The sequence below is a fragment of the Oxyura jamaicensis genome, chromosome 1, assembly GCF_011077185.1.
Source record: "Oxyura jamaicensis isolate SHBP4307 breed ruddy duck chromosome 1, BPBGC_Ojam_1.0, whole genome shotgun sequence".
Lineage (NCBI taxonomy): Eukaryota > Metazoa > Chordata > Aves > Anseriformes > Anatidae > Oxyura > Oxyura jamaicensis.
Window position 1 is genome coordinate 184,284,880 of NC_048893.1, and position 12,327 is coordinate 184,297,206.

General features: G+C 42.9%; 1 protein-coding gene across 5 annotated transcripts in view; it reads left to right on the forward strand.

Annotated features, from left to right (window-relative positions):
• ATP8A2 (ATPase phospholipid transporting 8A2) overlaps positions 1 to 12,327 on the forward strand; it is a 324,912-nt gene that overhangs the window by 192,007 nt on the left and 120,578 nt on the right. The window lies entirely within an intron of this gene.

A 12,327-nucleotide genomic window follows, 5' to 3' on the forward strand; every position in this document is an offset into this window, starting at 1 on the left:
GTTAATGCATGTTTGCTTGCTGCAGTCTCCTGGTGGCACCATGCCATGCTGCCGAGGTGGATCCAGCAGCTCCCTGCACTGGGGGCTTTGTGCAGCGCTCACCATCAGGCTGCCCCTGCCCTTAGGAACTGTACACCCAGTGGTGTTTTGCATGGCAGGCTGGACTTTGCTTCCACCATCACTTGAATCCATGACTGGGCTGTGCTTTAATCCAACCTATCTGCATGCTGCCGTTAAAAAGGGCAGTCTGATCTGCCTTTTTCCCTGGGACCATATTTTTTCCTCCTTATTTGCCACGGCCCTCGTTTGCACAGCTGCTGGATGCTCTTTTTGAGCTTAAGGTTCAGCCAGATCAGGTTCCTGATGCGAACAGGAGTTCTTGAACAATGGTTAGGACCAGCTCTTCTGGCAGTGCTGTCCCAAATCTGGGTTCGTCACCAGGTGTGCAAGGAGCCGATGAACACACAGAGCCACAAGGTATATACAACAGCAAATACACAAGGTATTTGCTGTTCACATCTGCGCAGAGGTGGCTGCCAGGTGGTAACTCCACAAAGGTAGCACACTGATTGTCCCCATTGCAGCTTCTTTATACTGCTCTACTTCCTTGTTAATTATTACGATCTGTGAATAGAAGTTCCTATATTTCTAATCAGCTTTTAAAGAGACAGGGACATTTTAATCTGCTACACACGTTCTGTGTGGGGTGGTCCTAAGTGAGGAGAGGTCTTTTTATGACGAGGGGGCTAACGTGGGGAGAGGGCTCCCCTTCAGGAGATGCGGTTTCTGTGTTAGAGTGAGCTGAGTTCATCTGGGGACACAATCCAGCTGACTTGGGCATCTTTATGGCATATAGCCAAGAGTGGTTTCCTGGTTCCTAGGCCTAAGTCTGTGTGTCTGTTTTTTTTGGGTGCAAGATCTTACCGTCCTTGCTTGGTGATTCATCCCATGATCTTCTTTTTTGTAATTGTTGGTCTTTCATCAGAAGCAATGTAGATATTTTCAGATCTGTGTATGTGCTAGTTTAATAAGCTAAGGTCGGACCTTTTGCTTGTGTATCTGCAGAAACAGCCCAGAACTTCAGAGGCAGGTGAGGCAGTGAGTTGGTGTTCATTATTTTCTTAGTAACATTGTGCCATAACTGCTTCGGGACCTATATTGAACCAGCTTTTCCCTTAAGGGCTGTCCGGGTATCTGACGCAAAGACATCCCAAGTGCAGAGCTCGGGCAGAGGGAAGGAAGTTGAGAAGTGATACTTGATCCCCAAGGGCCAGCTGGGGTACGGGGACCCATTTCTCTAGGCCTGTCACACGTGCGCGGCTCAGAGAAGCTGGGATCTCTCAGAAACTGAGAATACATGGGAGGCTGTAATTTCAACAGAACATATGTAGAATGACTGGGTTTTATGGTGTGTGATTTGTGGGATACGGAGGGATGGGGACAAAGCTTTAAGAACGTGCGTTAAGCCATCTAGGCAGCAAGGAGGAGCTGGCTTGTGCTAAGATATAAGGTATTCCTGCAAGGGAGCAGTGATAAAATGGTAACAGTGAAACTCCTGGCAGCCTTCACTATGTTTTGAGCAGTTCCGAATTCATGCTGAGTTTAAATAAGAAGATGGGGGTAGGAAATATAGGGAAAGAAGGAGGACTATGTTAGCTGCAAACAGAATAGTGCTTCAAGGAATGTGAGACATGCCTCATGTTATGTCTCGTGAACTACCATTCTCTCCAAGTTGCCTGACGTTGCTGGAAGAGCATTCTAGGGAAGGTAGGAGAGACAAGCTAGAACTCTAAAATACGGGCTAGGATTGGAAATCTGTGTGTGATTTTTGATTACATGAAAAGTAAGCCTGGAAAGCCCTGCATTCTTGGGCTTGGGGAAAAGGGACAGTACGCTGGTGGTCTGCAGTGGGGTTTGTAAAACGTGTTTCAGTTGGGGGTGGCATTTTGACAGGCACAAAACTCCTTTTAAATTAATTCCCTCCTTGAGGAGAAAGTCTGTTGCCTCTTCAGCAATGATGTCTTTACCTTGTTTGCTTTTTCAAAGGTTAATGCACAAAATAACTGAGCTTTTAGCTCACTGGTTTTGATATTTAAATATATTGCTGGCACCTACCGGGGTGATGCTTATTTCTCTGGCTTTCTTCTGCTTACCATCAGGATGGCTACCGTGGGTGAGAACTATTCATCTCAAGAAACTTTGCAACTAAGAAACTCAACCCAATTCCTCTGGTTATTGCCTGTCACTCCTCATGTTGCTGACTGCGCTGTAACCTGAGTGTTGGTGACTGACTTCTTTTGTTTGTGTTGACTGAGTCTGTCTTTCTACCTGTTTTGCTGATGGGTGGCTGGGGAGTCCTGCTCACGAGACGTTTCCAGTCCTTCCTTTAACCACAGTGGTATTCATTTGACATGGATCAGCAAGTTTGAAGCAAATCCACAGCAAATCCTCTGCTCAGGCATTTGGGTTTGTGCTCAGACGTCTGATTAAATTTCCCATTTGCAAAGAAAATTCCTACATGAAAAATTGCTGCTGCGCACACATCCATAACGTGAAATCTAGCATTACTCCTGCATCTACTGTCACATTAAAAATAATGAAGATCTCTGGAAGTTTAATTATGATATTTCTCTATTTGGAGTTAAGAGCTGGAATCCATGATGGTGGGCAGGAAATGTGTGGTTTCTTTGGTATGTGCAGAAGTAATTGCTGTATAGTTCTTTGTAAATAGGCAGAAAGAGGCCTTCACCTGCCTGACTGCCTGGCTTAAGGTTGTAGGTTTTTGGTTGTTGTATTTTTTCCTCTACTACTGGCATCAGTCACAGTAAACTCCAGTGAGTCTGTATCCTGCTCCAAAAAGCAATTTTGGCGAGTGACTGCCTACTTAGTCATGTATCATTCTTCATACACCATTAGCATAATGGCTTGTGTATTGCATTTAAATAGCTCTTGTTTCCATTACAAATATGAGGTTCCCCTAGCCAGATTTTGTAGGCTTTGTTACTGGGAACAGCTCTTTTGAGATGTCAAAATAGTAAAAAATACTGTCAACTCCTGTCAGCACTTCTGCAGCTGATGTAAATCCAGAGGCTTGGCCATTTCCTCCACTGAGTGCCTGGGTCCTCAAGCAGTGTCATCTTTTGGAAGCCTTCAGCTCAGTCCATTTCAGGTCTGGCTCCTGTGCTAGGAGCAACAACACCATAAAGCTCCTTAAATCTTTTTTTTTTCTTTTTTTTTTTTTTTTCCTTGAAACATTGCATAGACAGTAAAATACAGAACCCCTTATTATTCCACTGCTCTGCCTTCCCACTGAGTCTTTCAGCTTTGACTAATAGTAGCAGAAGTAAAATTTTACATGCTGGAAACAGTTATATGATGGTTTGTTTTAGAAAAACTGTTTCAGTGTCAGTGCTGCTTTCATGTCACTGAGGGTAGTGGTGCCATATCTTCCTCCAGGATTTTGTGTTCAATATGTAGGCTTCCTACCAACTGTTGCAGGAAGCTGCATTTCTGAAAAAGGTTAGTGCTCAGGTGCTCACTACTCCATAATTGGTGAGGAATTCTCTGGTTTAGTTACATTTAGGGATTGTAAGGGATTGTCCTATAAATGCACATGTTGTTCTGTTGTGCTTGTGGCTTTCTCTTTCCAGAGCACGAGAGACGTACGCCTGCACAGCACATGCATGGTTGCATATGTACCACCTGAAGGTATTTGGATCACCACTTGCAAAAATGTTTGTCTGCTGTGAAGCAGAAAGGGCATGTTTCTGAAAGCTGTCAGTCGCAGTCGTTCCGCTATGCTGGGGAAGAAGAGTGGGGAGGGGGAAAAAAAGTAGTCTTGCAGACAGGAAAACAGACTTCCAGGCTTTCTTTAGTATTTCAAACAGAAGTCCAGCCCAGCTCCACTGGAGAAATAACAGCTTAACATACTCTATTAATGATCCGTGAGCTTCACCTATCTCCTGACAAGCATTTTGAACTGACTCGCTTAGCACATCCTTTTGTGTCCTTGATGTATTCTCAAAGAGGAGCTGTTTCTGTGTTTGCATTACTCTTGCCTAAACCTGTTTCCCAAATTCTGTTGAAATCCCCACTGTATGTACAGCAGGAGGCTGTACAGTTGCGGTGTGTCACGCTTGGTAATTCCCAGTATCCCTCATCTTGAAAACAAACCAGTTGCTAATGAAAGTTTAAAAGGAGTAGAGTAGGACATGGGTATTGCAGTTAATATTTCCGGTATTTGAATTAGTGGTGTCTGTTTCCCAAAAATCTGAAACAAGAATTTTTAACCAAAATTTACTTTCTGATGTGAATAAAATTTCCTGAAAGGATATCTGTAGTCTTAGGAAGATAAATCTGATGGAGCCAAGTCAATTGCTTTCGTAGTTACAAATAAAGGAAAAAAAATGTTTTCACCTGGTGCTACTGAATGTCGAGGGTAAAAATTAAACCACTGTTTCCTTCTTCTCTAGAATGGCAAGTTCTCTTGCAGCAACTTCTCCAATGTACCGATACCTGCTTTATGTAGTAATAAAAAGTTTAAGGTAAATTTCTTTCTTCTTTTTTTCTTGACAACATCCTGAAGATACTGCATTTATTTCTAGGAAGTATCATGTGAGTGGAAGGCATGGGTTAACATGAATTTTGTGTTGAAAGGCCACCTCCTTGGTGCACACAAGGAATCCTGCCCTCAGCACCAGGTGATTTTTTTAGGTAATCACTCAAACTTCCCTTGGAGCTGCCCCTGAGGAAATCTGCAGTGTATTCTACTTCTGCTTGGAAGGCAAAACTTAGAGTGAGGTTGTTCATATAATTCTTTTCTACCTCCATTTCCACCTCTGTCACTCAGGTTTCCTCAACTGATTCATCACTGAGGAGATGGAAACATCCTATGGGTCAGTAAGGGTGGGAGTAGCAAAGGATCTGCTGCTATCAAGCTGTAGCTCTGAACTGGACTCAGATCATCGTGTTCCTGTGGGTGTTCCCATGGTCCAGCTCTGTGTGAATTGTGGAATCTCCCTCACCTTTAAAAGAAAAGGTTGACCTTGGCTTGATTCATATTTAAAATTCTTTAAGCCCGTGTCTTTAGCTTCAGCATAGGTGCCTTCTTGCTGCCCTAAGTCAAGTGGATTGAGCTGCAGGAACAGTTGTGGAAGTGTTCAGAAATGTCACTGGCAAATGTTAACAGCCCTAGGTCTGCACTGGAGCAAGGCTTTTATCTAGGTAAAATGGGATGGACTAAGGTAACTGCTAACTAACTACAGTCCATTTTCACCATGAGCAGCTCTTTTCCTTTACTTTCTGCCGAGAGCATTTGCTCAGAGGTTGCAAATACATTTATGTCAGAACAAAACTCTAGCGTGAATAGGTGCTGCTTGGTGAGCTAACACCTTTGAGCTTGCCCAGTCTAGAGGTTCAGTGCGGCATTTCTGGGTGCTCTGCAGATTGGTACTCTTCCTTGAAGAGTTGGATGGCAGCTTGGGGTTCACCCAAGCTTCCTTTCCTGCTTTTTCTCACGGTTGGTCACACGCTGACAACAGCAGTCAGCCATGGCTTTAGGCACCTGTCTGGTTTCAGACATGGAAGGAAAACTTCAACATGGAAATGATGGCCATTTCTTACTCCTTACAGGTCAAAACAGAAAAGCTGGCAGTATGGTTGGAGCAATCCAAGCTGTGTCTTACTCTTCTTGGCTTAAGGAGCAGCTCCATTAACACTAAAGCAAAACTGCTTCAGTGATCCACCTCCTGTGGCTCTTCTGCAGTGTGTTCATCCTGGGCGACTGACACGTGCTGAGTGTGTGGAACAGCTTCTGGTTCTGCTATCAGCTGTTCTTTTAAATAATTTGTTTTGTTGGAGGAAGAGTTGTTAGTTATCTGCTGGCTGATGCCTTGAAACTAAAATGGCTAGAAAGCAACAACAACCAAGTCTTGACACTTTACTAGTGTGGGCAGTGGTTCTGTAGCTGTATTACTGATGTTGTTTGTCAGGTGCCTTTAATCACGCTTTGACCCTTCCTGCAGAGTATAACGAAGCTATGATTTACTCCTAGACTTTGATTATATCTTTGTTCCGAACAGTTCTTGCTGTGAAGAGGAATCCCCGGCTCCCAAGTTAAAGATGAAGCATGTCACATTACTCACAGGCACTCTTTAGCAGGTATATAAAAATACCTGAAATAACTTGACGGCTGTGTCATTGTTGTCAGCACTGTGATTTTAGCATGACTGTAGGTATGGATGCAGAGGGGTGAGAGGGGGTGTTGCGTGCCACAATTGCTGTCTCACAATTTGAGGGAACTGAACTTGGCATGTTTTTTCTTGTATGGTCTGTAAAGAGCAATACTTAAAGCAAATTGTGCACGGAAATACCTCCCTTTTCTGTCAAGGGAACAAATTACTTCTTTCCGAAAGGATGTTGAGCTTTCCTCTGTGTATGAGGACCACAAATCCATATTGGACTAGGGAGTTGAGATTTTGACAGTTCGGACACAGCCTTTACACTTCTACCTGGGCAAATTTCCCCATGGTCATGCTCTGGTCATGGCAATTAGGGCTGTACGGTGACCTCCTGATGTGTGCTCTGGTTCCCTAAAGGAATCCTGAATGGTGCCTGCTTTCTCCCCAATGTACTCAGCTCGCTAGACACGTCTCTGTGTGTTACCAAAGCACGTTTGCTCTGATGTCTGGGAGATGAGCTTCTGTGGATGTGACCCAGCATCCACACAGGGGTAATAGCATATTCTTGGAAGGCAGGGACGCCTTTCAGATAGATGTTTGCCTGTGGAATTGAACGAGGTTTCAGGTTTTTTGTCATTGTTGGGGTACAGCTGGCAGTGATGTGCAGCTTTAAGTGTTTGGGTTGAATTTTGTCAGTAATTAGTCAGAAATTAGTAAGCCTTTTCACTTCTAGTATCGCTCTTTCACTATTTCAGGTAATATTTTTCAAATGATTACCTGTAAACAATCTCTATAGCAAAGAGTTTAAAAACCTAGTGCACCTGAATAGATGATTTTTTCCTGTAACGAGCTGCAGTGCACAAAGCATGGAACCAATACTGTGCAAAACTGGCAGCTGGGGAATGCCTCGAGGAAGACAGGCTGTCACCAGGGCGACACAGGATGCGTTGTGTGTTTATTTTCAGTTAGAATGAGCCTCTTTAGGGCCCAGGGGTCTTAGGAGATGCAGGAAACTTGAGAGGAAACCGTTGTCCTGGCTAAACCCCATGGAAATGCAGGCACATCATCGTGTTTCTGGTGGTGTCTATCACTTCACTCGTGGTCAGCATCAGGAGGGTCTCTGAGTTTTGGGAGGGTGTTTTCAAGGAGGTGCTGGCTCGTTGTGTACAGGTTATGAGCACTGTTCAGAACCAGAGCTTATGCATCAGTAGTGTTGATGTACACAAGATTTGTTTCCTTCTTTCTGATATGAAGGAAAGATGTTCTTGTGCTGTAGTTTACTTTCTCTGAAGTTATTCTTACTGGCCTACCACAGATGATCTCTTTATCATGCTATCTAAGTGCTTTCTAGTACAGATATGTCTTCCCTGAAATCATTTTGTTCATGTAGCTTCCTCTTTCTCACAGCAGTTGTTTATGGGAGTTAAGGCATTGCATAGTGTCCCGTGTCATTAAAAAGCAATGAAAATGGAAAAGTGAGCCTCTTTGTATTCCCCTTTATTCTCCTGCTGTAACACCGCTGCAGAGTGACGTCCAGGTTCTCTTTCTCAGGCTTTGTCCATCTGGACCTGAATGCAGACTTGGGACCTGCTGGCTGATTGTAGGAGCTGTAACAGGCAGTTTATAGGCTTAGAAGGGGAAAAATGTGCACTCCTGCTTGAAGAAAATGAGGAAATCTTTTTAAACATATTAAAATGTAGGTGAGAATACAGTTTAGTTATTCTTCTAGCTTATCAATAAATATAGCAAGATGCAATGTAAATAGTTTATAAATCAGTAATCTGATACATACCATGTATGTTCTCTTTTTCCTTAAATGATGATTTGCTGTATGGCTTTCCAGTAGAGATTTGCATGGTGTGTAACATACTATAATATACACAGATAGTTTTATTTGAACCTGAATAACCTATATTAAGTCTGATCATGTGTGCTTATTAAAATGGCTTATGGTAAGTAGTAACAATAATAAATGGCACATGTTGGGAGTCGGTTATAACTCTGCTCGGGGCTCACAGCAGCGTTCTGGGTTGCAGTAACTTTCTGCAAGGTCTTTCGGATGGAGCACATGTGCACAACTGGCTGAATTGAATTGACTGGCTGTTTACTGTTAGGCTCTGTGGTGCCACACGAGCTCTGAGAACCGTCTTTGAATGTCTAATGAACAAGCCTGAAAAATGAGGTGTCCGGAGTTCTCAGCTATTATCTGTCAGAGCCAGCGATCGGAAGTGCACAAGACCTTTAGAGACAAGACTGGGAGGAAAAAGCAGCTTTAAATCACTCCAGGGAGAGCTTCACAAAATGAGAACCCAGAGCAGTACCTCTTTATTTTCAAAGCAGCATATGCAGGCCGAGCTGCATGACTCTCATTAAGGTCGTTTGAGTCATGCAGCTAAAGCCCCACGCAATGTTTTGAAAATGCAGAGAATAAAAGCAGTCTTAAACAGACATCTGGGCTTCTATCCAATTTTCCGGCGATAACTTCTGATGCATGCCGTTCATAAAGCATCATCCATGGGCTAAATTATTAAACTACAGAACTTTTTGCAGCAGGCTTCCAAGTCAGATTTATCAAAAAGTTTGTGTGCACTCCTGGGCAACCAGTGCTGACTGCAAGACCTTTATGCTTTCGAAGTGTGTTAACCTCTCCCTCCCATCTCCTCCTACCTCTCGCTTATCTTTTGACTTCTTGAAGTTCTCACCAGGTGCGGGTTTGAAGTCTGTGTTCTACTTTTGTCAGGAGAAAGTCCCTTCTCTTTGCTGGTTCCTCTGTCTCAGGTGACGTATACAATAGGGATGCCAGCCTGGGAGTAACACACCTTAATGGGGTTGAAGATCCTTCAGTGGTGCTCAGTTCCCTGTCTGTTGGATAGTTATAGTGATGGGAAAGAAGTGATGTTAGTAACTCTTTAGAAGCTTAATTTAATCAATAAATAAGTCTCAATCACAAGGAAGTGATCCAATTCACTTCTTTTATAGAAGGCCTTTTTGAACAAGGTTAGGTTTTGTCTTCAAATGCCAGCAGCTAAGTTGTTTATGGTTAACTGGTTATTTTAAGAATTCGAGAAATGTAAGAAACTAAGCCTTTGCTCAGCTGGAAGTGTGGGAGGAGTTACTAAAAAGTGAAGAGATGAGCTACCTGCTCCACTTTTACACAGATGTCTTCTGTGGCTTTCTAACACTGGGGTGTAACAACTTGCCTCTAATATCTGTAGTTTTGGTGAGCTGATTGCAATGCAGAGCATTGCTCATGCAGAGCAAGCTAAAAGAGAAATACCTCTGCAATGGCTCCTGGCAGGTAGGAACACTTTCAGCCATGAGAAATAGCACTATGCTGTAGTGAAATACGTGTGGTGATTTGGTGGTGGGTTTTGTTTGCTTGTTTTAAACTAGCCATGGTATAAATCGTATTGCAGCTCAGGATTTGCTTCAAGATGTGTTGTTCATCTTTATAAAACACTGAAGTTGTTGGCTACTCTTCTCTCAACACAGCACTGTGTTGAATTAGAAATTCACTGTGCTGAATTAGAAATAACCTTGGAAGGTTTCAGAATTTCCATATCAAGCAAACCAACTCTTCCGTGGGCTGTGCCTTATACCATATCTGAGAGACTTCAACACTGACGTTGAGTGCAATTAAAGCCTCTAACTATGAATGTTCTTCTTCCTCATCTGTTAATTTTTGGAGTAAATTAATACAGCACTTTGGAGAACATTTTGTTTTAATTATGGCTTAACCTGCATTTTTTTTTTTCCCTCAGAATGGATAAAAGTTGATTTTAGAGTTGAATAATACCCAGATGTACTTGATACTGTGAACTTGCCATAGAACATGCATGTTCTTTACTTGCCTTGCCCCAGGTGCTTTTCTTCTTCTTCCTCACCTTTTTTTTTTTTGTGTGTGTGTGTTTGTTTTTGCTCATGGGAAACTCAGTGTTCCCAAAACTCAAGCATATTCATATTTCTTCAGAGGAGCACCCCATTTTGAATGAAAAGTAACCCAACAGTAGCCTTGGCAACTCCTCACTTTTAAAAATCTCTGGTTGTCAATACTCATTGCATCTTTGACACTGGGCAGAAGGTAAAAGCTTCTATCAAGTACAGTGACCTGCTTTCTCCTGTGTGGTCTGTTTCTTGGTATCCAAGCTTGAAGTCTGGAAACAAGTAAAATGGTTGCACTGTAGTTCCAGGGGCAGGGTGGTGGTTTTAGCTGAAGGTTGAAATAACTTGTGCTCTGTTTCAGCAGCACAAAAAATATTTTGATCCCAAAGAGGGCGAGCTGATTGTAGGGTAATTGAGATGATTAAAATCCAGCTGCTGTAGCTTTTATTTTAGAAAATGTTTCCTAACTTGTCAAATCCTCTTTGCTTCAAGAAGAAAATATTCAGGAGTCTTCAAATAGGACATTGTAGTATCTCAGCAAAAGGAACACGTGTTCGTGATAGAACCTGATACTAACAACACAGAGAGGGTAGAGAACAGCTCTTGGGGGATGATTGGAGGTGCCAAGGCTCAGACCTTTGCACACCAGCCCCATGGAATGGACTTGCAGGCTTGCGCAGCCCAAAAGTTGGCCGTGTCACACGTGGGCAGTTCGGAGGCTGGGGCTTTTCCTCTGCGTTATTTTCAGCAGTGACACTGGAAGAAAACTTGGAATGGCAAGGTGACTGATGCGAGTAACCACTTGCTATCTTCAATTTATCTGAAGAGCCAGCACTGTGGCAGTGAAAAATGGATTGTATAGAGTTTCTGGGGATTAGGATATATTAAGAAAGACAAAAAGAAAAGCTTAGGGTTAAAAAGCAATCACTTATTAAATAATTCACCTGAAAGAAATCCTGGGTTACTAAGGGTAGAAGAGCCTACATGTAAATTCTGGACATAATTCCATAGTAGTAGTTGCACATGGTGGTACGTGGTGATAAATTCTCTGCTGTTAGAAATGAGCAGCTGAGACAGATCCCAGTGTAAAGTGGTTTAAGGTTTCTTTTAGTGTTTGAGTAGTACAAGTGAAATAATAAGCTTTTTCCCCACCTCTCAACCTTCAGTGGTGAAATCCCCAAGCAGTGAAGCAAAGGCTATTTTTGACATCCTCTCTCTCCTCATGCAGTCATCCAAACTATAAACAAATGTTCGCTTGCCTGCCATACGAGCTCGCCTGCACAGGGAAGTTACAGTGGTTTAACTGTGATGCGATTGTAAATCCCCTTAAATTGGTTCCAAATGTTCTGTGAGCACTCTAAGCCTGATTTAAACTGAAATGGTAGTCCGGATAGCTTGTTCTGCGGACTTAAAACCTGCATTTTAAATTAATTTGGTTGATTGTTGTGCCACAGGATGGAAGACATGCTCCAAAATGAAACATTAAATCAGTGTCTGTTGTGATATCTGATTTGGAGCTGAAATGATTCTTTGCAAGAAAGTGCTCCTGTACGATTGGAGGCCGGGAGAGCCACATGCAGTAAAAGAGTTGTTTCCTTTGTTTAATGCCAGATGGGTCTCCGGTGTCTTTTGGAGGACCAATAAATATGCTGTGTTTTCAGTTCTTGCAGGGAACTGACCGCCAGGCTTATAGATGCGGGCTGGCTGTGTCTGTCCTGCTGTTAGCACCTCGAGGACCAGCAAGCTGAGTGTCCTGTGGGCCTTTGGGCTTGGTCTGAGTAGACCAGGTATGGTTTTGTTGGTTTGTTGTTTGAACTTGGAAATGCCATAAAGAATTTGGTCAGTGTTTATAGCATGAGTGACAGCCAGTGTCATGGATATAGGGCAAGATATGAGGATATTTCAGGGTACAAAGCCTGCCAAGATAGCTTGAAGGGCTGCATGCGATGAGGGTACCAAATTTCAGGTTAGCTGTGGGCCATGTGCAGTGGAAAGCATTTTCATATCATAGCTTAAATCCTTTTGCCATGGGAGAAATCTTTCAGATGCTTAGAGTAAAAAGCTTTCTCTCATCTTATTTTATTCTTTAGAAAAAGTATCTTTTTCCATCCTTGCTTGAAAACACGTGTACGGGATCTGGGGTGCCACTGTGTTTCAAAATCATTGGTCACCAGCCCTGCCTTTTAGATAGAGCCAGTAAAAATCTTCTGTGAGCAAGGTGTACAGTATTGCTTATTAACCAGCTGGCAGAGTTGTTGCAATTTGA